The sequence below is a fragment of the Triturus cristatus genome, chromosome 5_1 (genome assembly GCF_964204655.1).
Source record: "Triturus cristatus chromosome 5_1, aTriCri1.1, whole genome shotgun sequence".
NCBI classification, from domain to species: Eukaryota; Metazoa; Chordata; class Amphibia; order Caudata; family Salamandridae; genus Triturus; species Triturus cristatus.
The window spans coordinates 181,387,598-181,399,900 of NC_140587.1; the positions used below are offsets into that span (position 1 = coordinate 181,387,598).

The 12,303-nt window shown below is 44.2% G+C and overlaps 1 protein-coding gene across 2 annotated transcripts in view; it reads left to right on the forward strand.

Moving 5' to 3' along the window:
• LOC146830605 (ly6/PLAUR domain-containing protein 2-like) overlaps positions 1 to 12,303 on the forward strand; it is a 254,480-nt gene that overhangs the window by 9,954 nt on the left and 232,223 nt on the right. The gene's annotated exons all lie outside the window — the stretch shown is intronic.

Below are 12,303 nucleotides of genomic sequence, written 5' to 3' on the forward strand. Positions count from 1 at the left end.
GATATTGTGAACAATACATAAAATGTAAGTTCAGCTATAATACAGATATTTGGCATGTTTTAACTTACAAAAATCAGGTATGATAAAAATGTAAATTTGTGAAGACAGAAAAGTTAGGATTGGCCGATAAACAGTCAAAATTGAAATTAAAAGTAAGGGAAGACATGGAGAAATAGCACATTGATAGGAAAAATCAAGAATTGTACAAAATTCCTACAAATTCGCAAAATAGAAATCAATTAAAAATTTTCCCAGAGAAAACATGGAAATATAACAAAAAAGGGGAAAAAGATTCTGACAAAAATGGCCAGACTTCTTTCATAGGTTGTTCAGAGTCTAGTCATTTAGGGGCTGAATAGGAGACTGCCATACCGTTAATGGCGGTCTGACCGATGCCTCCTTGGCAGTCCAACCGCTTGATTATGAGAATGTTGTCGGACTACCGCAAGACTCCTGCGAAAGCCAGGATCTTGGATCCCACGGCGGTGGGAAAAAGCAGCACTCTATGGTGGCGGTGATGGATGCTGACCACAATCTGCCTTTCCACTGACCTTTTCATGGCGGAGACCCCGCCCTTGGGGCTCCAAACTGGGGCCGAGGGATATTTTGCACACTGGTGACTATGCATGGGGGCACATGTGCCCCCATCTGTTTGCACTGCAGTGCATGCTCTGTGTGGCATGCATGACATGGTGTATGGTACACAGTGCACCATGATGCAAGTGGCGCTGCACTGTGGCGGCAGGTGATTCAGGCAGGGCCAGACTGGCCGTAGCGGGCACCGGGTGTTGCCCCGGTGGGCCACCAGGGTGGGGGCCGGTCTTTGGCCCCATGGGGGCCATTTTTGTTAACCCCTTCCCTGCGGGGGTAATTCCCGCATTGTGCGGGGGGAGAGGGGTCCGCGGCACCGTGGTTGAGATGAGCGCAGCTCGTCATGACTCACAGTGGAGCTGTGCTCATGACGAGCTGAGCTCGTCACAACCGCACAGGCGGGGAATTTATCGCGTGTGGGCAGGCCGCAGCCGTTATGACGAGCTCAGCTCGTCATGAGCACAGCTCCACTGTGACTCATGACGAGCGAGCATGGAAGGAGTTAAAGGGCCATTTTTGCAGCATAGCTGCAATATCGCCCCCTGTAACAAAATCGGACAAAACCGGCCCTGGCACACAGCTCAACAGCACCCCCCAACTCCCTGGTGGGGCTGGCCGAGCACTTTGCCAGGGCCTGTTTTGGTTCCAAGTCCGGCCCTGGATTCAGGCCCTTTCTATGAGCTTAAGTATGCAGCAGCCGTGGCACCGCCGCCACAACACTGCCAGCCCATTCTCACGACTGCCGCAAAATCAGTACAACGAATGCAGTTTGTGCACAATGCGCCCCTTTGGCATAGCAAAGAGATCAAAAGGTTAATTATTTTTAAAGCAACAGGGAGGACAGCGCCACCTAGTGGACTCGAGGTGGTTCGATTCTGCCTTGAGATTTCTTGGGATTGCCAGAGAATGGGTTGCTGAGCAGCCAGTTTCTGGCCTCTGCATCTCAGAATTGTGAAGTGGCGAACTAATAACTGATTACGATTAGGCGATGGCACTATTTTTGTGGTTGAATGTCTCCTGTTAGTTTAAGAATACTAAGAGAATCAGGTCTGAATTAATAGGAAACCTTTGGTTTGGTATTGTAAACAACTTCAAAACAAAATAAATGTTATGAGTGGATAAGTTTAAATTTAAACGTCTAAAGTGCCATCTGGCCATGAAGCAAGTGCTCCGGCTGGAGGCTGAGCAACGCTATTTCTCATAAATTCACACCATACAACTGCACCTGCTGCTCTCTTCCCCTTTCATAGTTCATACAAGGGCATGGAGTCCCTGCCAGATGGTGGCTCACCTTTTCTTTCTTTTCTGTACTGTCACGTGCACTTCTCCTCTTGTGTTTTGCATGTTGTGAAGTCCATCCCTCTTTCTGGCTGCGATTCATGCTTAACTCATTCTCTGTACATCTCTCCCCCCTATCGGGCCATGCCTTACAAAGAACCTAATGAGTCTGGGATTTTACCTAATCAAAGATAATCTTTCGGGATTCTGTTCAGCAAACCAATGATATTCACAAACAAAAAAGTGCCTTCATATTGTCACTGGCAAAGGTCCTGACACAGCTTAGTGCCCTAATATTGAATTAGCCTTGACACTAGTTAGTTCCTTGACTCGTGTTTATATCTTAGCGCTAGCTTTTGCCCACGCAATTGTTGAGGCCCCGACATTGAATAATGTCATGTCACATGTTAATGTCCTACTGCAGGTGTAGTCTCCTACATTGGTTAAGCCCTCGACACTGCCTAATGACCTGGCACTTGTAAATGCTCTAAAACCGGTTAAACCTTTGAACCTAGTTAAGGTTCTGAGGCTGATTAATGCTCGAACACTGTTGCCAGCCCTGGTATTAGTTAAGATTTTGATACTGGCTGAGGCTCTGATACTGGACAATGCCTTACCAATGGTTAAGTATCTTGACACTGGTTGGGGCCTTTAACACTGGTTGAAGTTCTGACAGTGGTTACGTTCCTGATACTGGTTAAGGTATGAAAGATCCTAAACTAAGAATTATCACTCCAGTAAAGGTCGTCATTCTCCTAGGATCCTTACAATGGGAAAACATTTGATTCTGGTTAAGGGCTAATCTTGGTCTGTGTCTCCTGGTTTAACATTCTGAGGGTGGTTACCTCTCCAATAAGGATTGGACTTTGACCTTTTTCAACATTTGACACTGGTTATGGTGCTAATTATGGCAAAGGCCATACAACTGGTTAGTGGCCAAACACTCTCGAAGGTGCAGGCACCTTCTAAGGTTCTGTCAGGTCTTATGTTTGTGACCCTAGTTAAGAATCTTGCAATAGTTGAGAAATTGAAAGAGATTAACACCCTATACTGTTTAAGCTCCTGAATTTGGTTACAACCATCACACTGAACTTGTGAAGGCCTTCATATGGGTAAAGGCTTGAGCAATAATGAACTGCCCCAAGCCATCACAATGGTTAAGGCTCTCACACTAGTGAAGGCCATCGCATGAGTGACGGCCGTCTTACGGTCCTTGCACCAGTTAATGTTTTTTCACTGGTTAAGGCCCTCAACAGCTCTCAAACTCGAAATGCACTCACTCTGATTAAGGCCCTGTAGATGACTAACCTGCTCACACTGGTAAAGGTTGGTGCATTGTGAAAGGCCCTCAGACTGTTTAAGGTCAATACATTGGTTGAAACCCTCATGTTGTGCAAGGTGCCACAATGGGTATGGCCCTTACACCTGTTAAAGGTACTTGCCACAATTAGAGCCCTTTTACTAGTTAAGGCTCTCACACTATTGGCCCTGACACCAGTTAATGTCCTTACACCTTTTAAAGCTTTCACACCAGTGTGGGCTTTGCACCAGTTGGGGATCTCTTACTTGTTAATGCTATCTACAGATTAAAAGTGTCACAATAGTTACAGCCCTTTCACTGATAAAGCCACACACTGGCCACAACCTTTGCCCTTGTTAAAGTCCTCACACCAATTACGTTGTTTTCAGTAGTTAAGGACTGCATTGGTCGAGGCTTACAGAACTTGTAATTACACTTGGACAAGTTAAGGCCCGCTCACTCGTTAATGCCCTTGCACTTGTTGAGGCTGGTAGCCAGGTCCAAGCCTTCACCCTGGTCAAGGCTCTAAAACCAGTTAATCCTCTCACGCTGGTTAAGTCCCTCATACTGACTAAAACCCCCACAGTTGTAGTTAGTACAGTGGTCAGTGTCATTGCACCTGTCGAAGCGCTAACACTTGTTACCCACCCAGGGAACTGGTCAAGGCCTTTACACAAGTTAAAGCTCTCACAATAGTTAGACCCTTAAACTGGTTCAGGCCTACACATGCGCTTAGATTATTGCACTGGTTAATGCAGTGGCACAAGTTAAGGCCTTAAGACAGGTTAAAGCCCTTAAGTTGGTCTAGGCCCTCACACTGGTTAAGGCTCTCAAATTGCTTAAAGCCCTGTCAGGTTAAAGTCCTTCCATTGGCGAGGGTCCTCACACTCTGTAGGCCCTCACTCTGATCAAGACTCTACAACCTTCAAGGCCTTTGCACCAGTTAAGCACCCCTGCACCAATTATAATGGTTGAGGCCACTGAAACTGGTAAAGGCTGGTTGGATCTTTCACACTAAACAAGGCCTTGACAGTAGTTGAAGACCTCGTGCAGGTTAGAGCCCTCACACCCTTTTAATAACCTTTGAACTTTGCTAACCTCACGAGTTTGAGAAATTTAAAACACGTATCTGGTGAGAAACAACCTAACCTGAGCTCCAGAGGGAGAATACAGCAAATCCTCCATTTTATGTGGAAAAACTATTTAAGAACAATTTTTCTGATAAATCGTTGCCCACAGGAAACGTTTTTCAAAGATAAATATGCCTTCGACTCTGTCAAACGCCAAAGAGAGCTCTTTTGCAAAACGCTGCAGGTTACCGGGTTGAGGCTCTTGGATGGATTGGTCCATGCACAGGTTGAGGTTCTTGCAGTGATTAAGGCCCCCCGCAATGGTGAGGACACCTATACTGGTTAAGGCCCTTCCACTGGTTAAAGCCTTCATTGTGGTTAAATCCTTGCACTGGTTATATAAATTATAACCAGTGTAAGGATTTAACCACCTAAACCAGTGGGAGGATTATAACGTACTCACACTGGTTTAGGTTTCCACATAGCTAAGGCCCCAACACTATTTAAGGGCCTCCCACTGGTTAAGGCTACTACCCTGGTTAAGGGACTAACACGGATTAAGACCCTCCTACTTGTAAAGTCCTTCACACTGGTTAGATCCCTGCACTGGTCATTATCCTGCCACGAGTTTAGGTTCTAACACAGTTACGGCCCCCAAACTTGCTAAGGACCTCCCACTGTTCAGGCCGTCGCACTGGTTGAACCCTTGCACTGGCTCAAAGGCCGTCAGACTGATGTAGAGTACCCCCCTCCCCCCCATGCTCTGTCCTTCACACCATCTTGTGTCCTCTCACTGTGCGTGCCGGGTCGTGCATTATTTCCTTATCTGTTCTCATTCTTTACATTGCACTACACTCGACCTCTTAACATTCTGCTCTGTTTATCCGCCACTCCCATCCCTTTTAAATCCAATCTGTTGACACCTTGTTTTATCATCTTGCCTAATTGGTCATTTGCTTGGCTGATTTCTAATGCTGCTTTTCGGCTCAGCGGTTCCTGTTCTGTTCTACAGGTATGTGTGTACGTCACTCTGTTGGCCGGTGTTACACAAGGGCTTTAGGCAAAGATTAGCGTGGAAGTGCTCCAGTTCCTGTCCTTTCCTGTCAGACCGTCACACTGCACTGTCCTGCTGTTTGCTGTGGCGCTGTACAAAGCACCCTGTATGGATAGCTCAGTTTTCACCCTTTAGAGAATGCTGAGTATTGCTCAGCCAATCAGAATGCTTTGAATATTGGCACTAAATATTATTGTTTACTTGTATGGTAAATTCAGTTAGAGTGTGAAGGGGTGAGGTGGAGCAGGAAAAGTCTGCTTACCTGCTTTCCTACAAGTTCTGTGTAAGATTATATGGATCAGTACAAATGGTTCTATTACTCTCAAGATAAACCCAGTTTTGTATAGTGAGGGTACTAAGCAGTCCTAAAGTCATCTATCCTTATTATCATGTGACAATGCTCTAACTCTGATGTTAAAAAAAGCTTTAATTTAGAGAAGTTATTAACGTGATAATGCACTCAGATGCCAAACCCATACTCATTTATTTCGAAATAGTGCTTTAACAACAGTTTAAGAACTAACCCCCACATGCATCAAAATAGCCAATAGCGAATCCTTAATTGCGATTTTTAAGGAATCGCAAATAAAGATTAGCTATTGGCTCTGCATGTAGGAATTGCAAATTAATTAGCGATTCCTACAAATTCCTTAATTGCGACTCGCAAATTGAGAGTTGCAATTAAGCAATTGCTTCCCATTCATTCCTATGGGCCTAGAGGACCATAGGAACGAATGGGAATTGCATGCGTAATTTGAGAGTATCCAATAGGTACTTGCAAATTCCACATGCAATTTTAAGGGTGCTAGGGCGCCAAGATGACACCCTGTAGCACCCCTGAAATTGCTACATGAACCCATGTTGCGCACACACATGCCCCAAGGGCATGTGTATGTGTAACCTTGAGCTTTGAAAAATGCTTTAATGCATTTTTCAAAGTTTTCGCTAATTACCATCAAGTTTCATATGACGGTAATTAGTGTCCCCTAATAGCGAAATCGCTATTTTAAATATCATCATGCATTTCATTCAAGGCATCGCAATTTGTCATTCCTTAAATGCAATCGCAATTTAAGTAATCGCAAATTTGCGATTCCTTAAATTGTGATTTTTGCATTTGGGATGATGCATCCCAAATGCAAAATTACTGGTCGCAAAGGGGCATATTCTGTGAATCTGCCCGTTTGCGACCACTTGTTAGTTTGATGCATGAAGCCCAAAGATTCTTTGAGGCAGGCTTCCAGGTGACCTGGAAGCTGTGGGAATTCTCTAATTTTTGTATACAATTAAATTGCACCAGAAATCTAGTTTGGTGGCAGGAGGGCTCTAGGAAGAGTGTTTGTGGTCAGGAAAGGGGATGAGCAGCTGGGTTTGAGATTGAAAATAACATTGGATACCACCTTTGTCACCAAGTGTGGGGATCGAACAAGTCCACTGAAGAACAAATTATAGGTTCTTTAAGATAAATTTATGAGAAAAAACCACCAGCAACTTGCACCCAATTCCCTGCAGAGCCAACACTGACTAAAGAACAATTCTGTGGAACATACATAACAATTCCAAATCACATTTCAACGCTTGGATCGAACCGTGTTGGATAAGAGGGGAATAAAGGAGATACCACACAAATACCTTTTGTTTTCATACAAACCTGGATCTAACACAGGAGATCAGACTCACTGCACCAGCAGCGGGGTGGATTCTGTAGAGGTGCAGAAGCATACAAGTATGGTTTTTTGGTTCTTGCCAAATCACAGAGGATATCCTGCTCTGTTAAATGTGTTGTTATGTCTGTGCCTGGAAGACAAAGGGCTCTGGGATTTTGCATTTGCTGAGAATGTGGTGTAAGAAAACCTGAGCCGAGAGGAGTGTGGTTGCATCTGGTGAAATGAAATGAAGGTTGTGCTCTCTAGGGTCAGAAAGGTTGAGAACCATTCACAGCTCAAATCAGGCTATGATAAGTGTAGGACATTGAGTTATTGGTTGAGGGGGGTGAATCCCTATAAAGCAACAACAACAGTTCCTGTCAGAGTGAAGTTGCAAGCAAACTCCAAATTAACCTGTTCTTAACACTCTGGTAGCCTGGCACAAAGCAGCCACGCTTAACTTTGAGGCAATGTGTTAAGTATTTATATAGCACTTCCAAAAATAATAGAGTGAAAACACAACACAAAAAAATCCCACACCAATTTAGAAAAATAGTTAAATGTAACAAATTATTTGAGACCACACAACAAAATTCCAATAAGTAGAACCAGAAATATGCAATTTTAAAGAATTAAGTAAAAATAGTGCCTAAAAGCGCAGTGCGCCAACTGTGGTTATTTGGGTGCACCAGACCAGAACAAAGTCACAAGTTCTGTCCGACCACAATGAAACGCTGGCAGGATACACAGACCCAGTGAGGCCCGCTTAACTAAGGGGCATATGTATCAACATCACCATTTGCGATTCTCAAATAGCGATTTTTAAGGAATCGCTATTTGAGAATTGCAAAACGGGATGTATTTAAAAAATTGCAAACTTTTTGCGATTTCTTAAAATTCCTTAATTGCGATTAGTAAATTGCGAAATCGCAATTAAGGGATACCTGCCCATTCATTCCTATGGGCCAGGAGACCCATAGGAATGTATGGGAAGTAATTCTCAAATTGCGAATCGCAATTTGCTAATCGCAATTTGAGAATAATTTCAAAGGTGCAAGGGTGTCAAGATGACACCCTGATACACCCCTGAAATTAGCATGTGTGGTCATATGGCGTACATACATGCCCTAAGGGCATGTATGTGTGTCACGTGGCACTTTGTAAAATTACAAAACGTGCATTTTTAAAAGAAATCGCAAATTAACACCAACTAGTAGTTGGTGGTAATTTGCGATTTCTTAAGGATTAATCGCAATCCTTTGGTGAGTGTTACATTTCATTTAAGAAATCGCAATTTGCGATTTCTTACATGCTTACGCAAACTTAAGAAATCGCTAAATTAGCGATTCCTTAAATTTGCGTTGGTATTTGCCTAATACATCCCGTTTTGCGATTTTTTAATCGCAAACGCTGTATTTTGCGATTCGCAGCGTTTGCGACTAAAAATTCGCTTGATACATATGCCCCGTTGTACCTTAAATCCTGACTGCTGAGCAACTTTGAGGATGCATCGTGCAGCAGCGGTTCCGAAGTGCTGCGAACGGTGATGCAAGGTCCTACATCAGAGATGTGTCACACAGTGGTGGTTCCGATAGAGACATCGACAGGGCTTACGATGTACTGTCCTGTGTCGTTGTCAAAGATGCCATTGGCAAAGGCTTGCGCTGTGGATTCCTGTTTTGAGGATACATCATACAGTGGTGGTTCTAAGGAGCTACAGGCTATGATGTGAGGTCTTGTGTCAAGGATGAGTCACTCAGCTGTGGTTCTGAAGAGCTGCGGATTGTAATGCGAGGTGCTGGATCCAGGATGCGCCATACAGCTGTGGTTCCCATGTAGAGCGGCGAGGAGATGCCTCATGATGTGCCGGTTCTGCCCAAGAGACCTCAGTTAGGCTGGCAGAGCATCTTCAGGCCCACATCCAAGGGTCCAGGTCCTCTGTGCAAGGTGGTCGGAGCATTTTCTGTCCCTGGGGCTCTGATCGTTGGAGTCACTCTGGTGGTCCTGGGTTCAAGATGCAAGTCCAGTTCTTTTCACTCAGGCAGTAAGGCAGCAGAGTAGCAGTCCTTCTTGCAGCAGATCAGCACAGCAGTTTTTTCCCTGAGTATTCCACAGATCCAGATGTGTACTGAAGAACTAGGTCTGAGGATTCACTATTTATCCTTGGTGCCAGCTTTGAAATATGAAAAGTTTGAGTTTCTAGAGGATTCAAACCCCAGAAGTGTTTGGATTGTCTTTCCTCCTTGCCCTGGCCCAGCTTCCTTTGGGGGCAAAATAGACTAGTTTGAAACCCTTTGTAAGTGTGCTGAGGCAGATCCTTTATGATATGCATATGTGGTAGGTGACAGCTCCTTCCCCTCATTGAGATGACCCATCCTGTCAACACCTTTTTCCCCTGCCAAGTAAGAAGTGGCTCATCATGCCAACATCTATTCCACCTTTGTCCCACTGTCTGGGAGTAATACACAAAGGCCCACAGCAGGTACATTCAGCTAGCCATGTAACCCAGGATGTAGGCTGCAGACACCAAATGACTGGGACTAGAAAATGGCAACTTTTTAAAAGCTGCAGTTTCAGAAGAGTGACTTAAAACCCAACTTTACCAATAAAGAGGGTTTTCAATTATAATTCTTTAGATACCAACCTCGAAATTCCTACCGGCTCCCAATTGAAAGTTATCACCTAATAAATGTAATAAGGTGACCCAATGCTATCCTATGGGAGAGGCAGGTCTTGTAATAGTGAAACATTAATGTAAGAATTTCTCACTACCAGGACATGTGAAAGTAAAAAGTACATGTCCCCATTTGTAAATACATGCACTCTTCCCCATGAGCTGTTCAGGGCCTACCCAAAGGGTGACTTAATAGTATTAAAAAAGGAAGGTTTAGGCCTGGCAAAATGTCAGGTCGAAATGGCAGTTTAAACTGGACACACAGTCTGCACTGGTAAGCCTGAGGTAGGTTTCACAAGGCTACTTAAGCACATGGCATAATAAGTGCTGCAGACCCATTAGTAGCATTTGATTTACAGGCTCTGGGTATATGTCAACATTTACTAGGGACTTACAGTAAACTAAATGTGCCAAGAGGGTGTAAGCCAATTTGGCCATGTTTAAAAGATAGAGTATGAGCACTTTAGCACTGGTTTGCAGTGGTAAAGTGCGCAGAGTCCTAAAAGCCAAAACCAAACGGGTTCAGAAAACAGGAGGGTGATGGCAAAAAGTTTGGGGATGACCGTGCAAAAAGAGCCAAATCCAACAAAGCATTATTATCTTGTGTGTGTTTACACTGCACCTCATGACTGTCGAAATAGTCAGAAGAGCACTCGTTACCTGGATCGAATCCCACTCCTAACTGGTTCAGGCATGTTTGTAGCACTTTCAAAGTGTACAATCAGGATTTCTGCATTTGAAAACTGTAGAAGTTTACTGCTGGCCTGGGCCTCCGTTTTTACTTTAGTCCCAGTATGTTTTTCAGTCAGATTGCTGATTGTGATGCTTTTGACAGAGTTTGGTTTATCTTTGTGATTGCTAGGAATGCTTTCACGGAGGGGGCTTTCTAGTGTGAGGCATCCCTTTTCCTGCTGCCCCTATTTTTTTAAGCATTTTTTTCTATCCCACTTCTTCCCCCCCACCATCAATTTCCTCCCCCTCCCTTGCCTTGTGTCCATAGTTAAACTTACTTGTTTCCCACCATGCTGTCTTTGTCTGTCTTGTCTGCCTTCCTTCCTTGTTTCACCCTTTTACATGGGTCAAAATATTATCAAAGTTAGTCCACTGCGAACCATTTTTACAACCTAAACTGACTCGTCCCCATATTACATCATGAATTAGTAAATTTGGTAGCATTCAATTGCTGTTTTGGAACATTTTTGTTGTGCTTTATTTGGCTCTCATTTATTAGTTTTACAGTGTTCAGCCTGAAAGAGATGCAGCCTATTCCAATAGAGAAGATTGCACTTCATATACACATGGTCAATCTAATTGCCTGTGGTGTTTGGTTTACATTCCTTTGTGATAACAGGCCAAAATGAGCCACAAGCTACCTGGATCCTGCCTAGATTGACAGCAGACCACTTCAAGCTGCCAACACCCATCTCTTCCACACCCAAGGATGCCAATCCCTGTCATCCTGATCCTACTCACCTCCTCTCCCTTGAAGCATCACAGGCAGTGATCATCTTGCCTGCCACTTATCTCCATCACCCTTAAATACAACTATATGCTGTTTTTATCTGATCAACCCCCACCCCAAATATGGCTCCTACTTAGTTGTCCTTCCACTTGCACGCCTGCCTGCTCCCAGACCTGGTTGTCGTGACACTCTGCGTGGCCAGACTTTCCAATATGAAGTTCATGAATCAGAAGATTTAGAAAAGCAGGGGTCGCAGCACAGCCCTCCCACCCAAGCACCACGGTCACATACCTGTCATCTTAACAGCCCGATCACCTGAGCCCCACGCTTGGAAACATCTCATGTCCTGCAACACACACAGGCCCTTATCTGGCATCCAGCCATATGCCTGAACACTGTTGCTCCACAGCTGGCGTCCTTCAATAATCTCTGTTCAAAGCATCACAGCCTCAGACTGACGCACCATCAAACACAGGTACCCCCCCAGGTTCAAGGAAGCTCCGGTGATGCTGGCGGATTAGAATGTAAGGTCTGGGAATGTCAAAGAGTAGAATGCCCTGGTTACTTACCAGTAATCTTCATTACTCCGAGTCCTTGTTTTGCTTGATGCAGTCCTGAGTCCCAGCCTCCTGCCTGGGCATGGGGGTTGACTATTTCCTGTGTCACTGTTTGTCTTGTGGCATTTGCATGGAATGCTACAGGAAGTGCTTCTCTAGTTCCTCCTTTTTTTGATGGCTCCTGAATAACGGGGTCCAACTTGGGGAAATTTTTGGGTTTCAACTATGGAACTGGTTCTGCCAGAAAGGATAAGTATCTCATGCGGAAGGACTGCATCCAGGAAGAAGGACGAGGAGGTAATGGGTAGAATATTTCAGGAGGGTCGTAGATGGGAATGATGAGGCCAGCAGTGCTCCTGTCACTTGCTCAGTGCTACAGTAAAATGCTCATTCACCTATATTGTGAAATAAATCCACTTAGACAAAGGGTGCTTTGTGGTCTTAGAGGTTCTTATTCTTGAAAAAAAGGAGGACCCCTACAAAACAAACAAATTATACTTGCTATGTGTAGGGAAGTTTAGACGTTTTGTAAAAAGACCAATAGCAAGCTTCTATTTAAATCAAACACAGTCTAGGTGCAACAAAGCAGTAACCACAAATACAAAAAAATGTGAAAAACAACAATATTTTAGAAAAATATATTTTCAATTTATTTTCTTCAATTGTAATAA